The sequence below is a fragment of the Nerophis lumbriciformis genome, linkage group LG23 (genome assembly GCF_033978685.3).
Source record: "Nerophis lumbriciformis linkage group LG23, RoL_Nlum_v2.1, whole genome shotgun sequence".
NCBI lineage: Eukaryota > Metazoa > Chordata > Actinopteri > Syngnathiformes > Syngnathidae > Nerophis > Nerophis lumbriciformis.
The window spans coordinates 326,417-331,293 of record NC_084570.2 but is presented as its reverse complement, the minus strand read 5'-3'; positions in this window follow the sequence as shown (position 1 = coordinate 331,293).

Genomic DNA, 4,877 nt, shown 5'->3' with positions numbered 1-4,877 from the left:
AGGCTCAGGAAGTTAGCTGAAAGCCAGACTTTGATGTCGTGCAGGCAGTCAATAAGACGTTGAACCGTGTTATTTTGTGCCATGGGAAAATAAATCTGAGGTGTCCAAAGTGCAGCCCGTGCATAATTGCTCTAATGGCTATATTGTAGCAATATATTTCTTAAAATAGAGCAAAAACAGGAAAAATACAGCAAAAATGTTCACTGTATACAGAAAAAGCGAAAAAAATTGTTGTCATAGACATAATGACAGTAATATTAATAATAATACTAATAATACAAGATTAATAATATTATTGTATGTTTGACTTTAATTTAGATGCTTCATGTCATCTTTATTGCAGGATAGTATTATAATATTACTACATCAAGAATTTAAGCTTTTTTTCTTTTAAATTTTTGCTGTTGTTGTTTTTTTTTAAGTTTTATTGTCCAACTATAAATCCACTTTGAATAGAGGTGTCCAAAGTGCAGCCCGTGCATAATTGCTCTATTGGCTATATTGTAGCAATATATTTCTTAAAATAGAGCAAAAACAGGAAAAATACAGCAAAAATGTTCACTGTAAAAAGAAAAAGCGGAAAAAAAAATAAATATTGATAATAATACTAATAATAAAAGATTAATAATAATATTGTATGTTTGACTTTAATTTAGATGCTTCATGTCATCTTTATTGCAGGATAGTATTTTAATATTACTATATCAAGAATTTAAGCTTTTTTTCTTTTGAATTTTTGCTGTTGTTGTTTTTTTTAAGTTTTATTGTCCAACTATAAATCCACTTTGAATAGAGGTGTCCAAAGTGCAGCCCGTGCATAATTGTTGTATGGGCTCGCGGCATATTGTAGAATTACATATTTCTTAAAATAGAGCAAAGATAGGAAAAATAGAGCAAAAATGCTCAATAGAAAAAGCTAAACAGTTTATAGCAATAACTAACTAATATATATATATATATATATATATATATATATATATATATATATATATATATATATATATATATATATATATATATATATATATATACATATATATATATATATATATATACATATATATATATATATATATATATATATATATATATATATATATATATATATATGACCCTGAGCACTGGTATTGAACCCAGGACCTTCTTATTGTGAGGCAATAGCACTAACCCCTGCTTTTGCCTTTTTATTAATTGTAAAAACATAAATATGAAAATTGGCTGATAAACGCTGCAAAAAGGAGCCACATTTAGCATTTAGGACAGCCATGTTTCATGGCCTATGGTCACAGTGTGAGCAACTGGTACGTGAGCGACGTGCCGCCTGAAAAAGGTATGAACACAGAATCACATCATATTCCTTAAGTTGACATTTTCCTCACAAAATGAAAATAGTCGCCCATCTAAAAGCGAAGCCCGGCGGCAGGAAGTGGCGAGAGTGGGGCGTCTCTCAGCCGCCAGGTCGACCCAGGAACATGTGCAGGATGAACTTTGGCTGGGATCCTTCCTGCAAGGGCGCCTTCCACCTCTTCAGCCCTTTGTGCTCAACACACACGCCCCACATTTACACACTTGGAGATTTTGGGGGGAAACGCCTGCCGCGTCAGCACGTTTGATGGAGATTAAAAAGAAATGGACTTTGCTTGAACTGTTTGATTTGATGTCAGCCACCCAGGGAGGAACTGCTTCTCCCTGGGGGGGGTGAATGGGTCGGATTAGTTAAAATTTGATGAAAATGAGCTGGCGACTTGTCCAGGATGTACTCTACCTTCTGCACGAATGCAGCTGGGATAGGCTCCAGGTCTCCTCCTACCCCTCCCAGAGAGAGACAAGTGTATAAATGGATGGATGGCTGGATGGATGAATGGACGGAGAGGTGCTATCGCCTCCTGGTGGACAACAGCTGCCACCAAACCAAGCAGATTTCTGTTGTTATATGAACATTCAGGACATTTATTAATTCCTCCTTTCTTGCTACACTATATTGCCAAAAGTATTTGGCCACCTGCCTTGACTCACATATGAACATCCATTCCTAACCCATAGGGCTTCACCCTTTGCAGCTATTACAGCTTCAACTCTCCTGGGAAGGCTGTCCACAAGGTTGCCGAGTGAGTTTATAGGAATTTTCCCACCGTTCTTCCAAAAAGCGCATTGGTGAAGTCACACACTGATGTCGGTGGAGAAGGCTCTCCGTTCTAATTCATCCCGAAGGTGTTCTATACGGGTTCAGGTCAGGACTCTGTGCAGGCCAGTCAAGTTCATCCACACCAGACTCTTGTGTTACGGTGCACGCGCAGTCTGCTTCTCCCTCCTCTGTGGGAGCACCTAGAGGCTCGGCTGACAGCGCGCTCGGACACGCCCCTGCTCGCGCTGAGAGCAGCACGCCCACGCAGCTACAAGCCTGCAGACGATCGACAATCTGCACACCTGGATCTGATGAGGGCGAGCTGCTTAAAGGACCAGTGGACCCAGGGATCCTTGCGGGAACTTAGTTTCTCTACAATGTACCCGTTTTCCTTCCGTTGCCTTGGTTTCGAGCTGTGCGTCTCGCTCCCTTGGACTTCCCCCCCTGGATCTCGACCCCCCCTCACATGGACTCGGATTCTGACGCTTCTCTTTCGCCCCGGATCACCTGCCTGCCCCATGGACTGCACTTGGTAACACACACTTCAGCTATCTACACACATAGTCTTACACCACACACTCTTGTATTTTGGTCACACACTCCATTCTATAGTTTAGTAGTATTGTTTTTTATTATTATATATATATATATATATATTGACTAGACTATATATATAATAAACTATTGAATATTCCTTTCCCTTGGTGTCTGTTGCCGTCACCTCCCCTCTGCACACATCCATGTCTTTATGGACCTTGCTTTGTGTACTGGTGCACAGTCATGTTGGGAGCATGGAATTGTCCAAAATGTTTTGGTATCCTGGAGCATTCAAAGTTCCTTTCACTGGAACTAAGGGGCAAGCCCAACTCCTGAAAAACAACCCCGCATCAAAATTCCTCCTCCACCAAATTTCACACTCGGCACAATGTAGTCCGAAATGTAGCGTTCTTCTTGCGACCTCCAAACCCAGACTAGTCCATCAGATTGCCAGATGGAAAAACGTGATTCATCACTCCAGAGAAGGCGTCTCCACTGCTCTAGAGTCCAGTGGTGACGTGCTTTACACGTGCTATGGTGATGTATGGCTTAGATGCAGCTGCTCGGCCATGGAAACCCATTCCCTGAAGCTCTCTGCGTACTGTACGTGGGCTAATTGGAAGGTCACATTAGGTTTGAAGCTCTGTAGCACTATGCGCTACAGCACCCGCTAACCCCTCTCTGTCAGTTTACGTGGCCTACCACTTAGTGGGCTGAGTTGCTGTTGTTCCCAAACTCTTCCATTTTCTTATAATAAAGTTGACTTTGGAATATTTAGGAGCGAGGACATTTCACGACTGGATTTGTTGCACAGGTGGCATCCTATGACAGTTCCACGCTGGAAATCACTGAGAGCGGCCCATTCTTTTCACAAACAGTCTCCATGCCTAAGTGCTTGATTTGATACACCTGTGGCCTGGTCAAGTGATTAGGACACCTGATTCTCATCATTTGGATGGCAATGTAGTGTATGTATGTATATATATATGTAAGTATGTATGCTAGGATCCTGATGAGAGTGCGGAAATATGACCATATCACACCAATTCTCAAATCCCTTCACTGGCTTCCTGTTCCACTCAGAATTGAATTCAAAGTCTCCCTACTCACCCACCAGTGCCTCCATGGAAATTCCCCTCTCTACCTCAAAGAACTACTCACCCCCAAATCCTCCACACGACACCTCCGCTCCGGACAGGCTAACCTCCTTCAACTTCCGAGGACAAAGCTACGAACAATGGGAGACCGGGCTTTCTGCTCCGCCCCTCCCAGTCTGTGGAACGCTCTCCCTGACCACCTGAGGGCACCACAGACTGTGGATACTTTTAAAAGAGGCTTAAAAGCCCTTCTATTTAAAAAAGTTTTGTTTTTGTTTTTTAGATATATGCGTACTCGTTATAGCTATTTGGCTGTTCTAGTTTTTATTTTTTTTATTTCTTTATTATCTTTTTATTTATTTTATTATTATTATTATTATTTTTATTTTTTTTAATACACTGTAGCACTTTGAGATTGTTTACTCAATATAAAGTGCTTTTTACAAATAAAATCTATTATTATTATTATTATTATTTTGTTAAATCGAATAATCTCAGCCACCCCAGAAACAAATACATTTATTCCGAATCCATGTCAACACAGAGGCTATTTCATCCCTACAAGCCTGTTTCACAGGTTTTATAAACAGGCTTGTAGGGATGAAATAGCCCCTGTGTTTTTTCCTGATCCAACGTATATTCCGCTCTACCCTGTTATCGAGCACTGTATAACAGATAGACCACAGAAACCTCGACTACACACATATATATATATATATATATATATATATATATATATATATATATATATATATATATATATATATATATATATATATATATATATATATATATATATATATATATATATATATATATATGTGTGTGTATATATATATGTGTATATATATATATATATATATATATATATATATATATATTTATTTATTATCTTTTTATTTATTTTATTATTATTATTATTATTATTTTTAATACACTGTAGCACTTTGCGATTGTTTACTCAATATAAAGTGCTTTTTACAAATAAAATCTATTATTATTATTATTATTATTATTATGTTAAATCGAATAATCTCAGCCACCCCAGAAACAAATACATTTATTCTGAATCCATGTCAACAGCAATCAAATACATTTTAATGTACAGTCAGGTATCA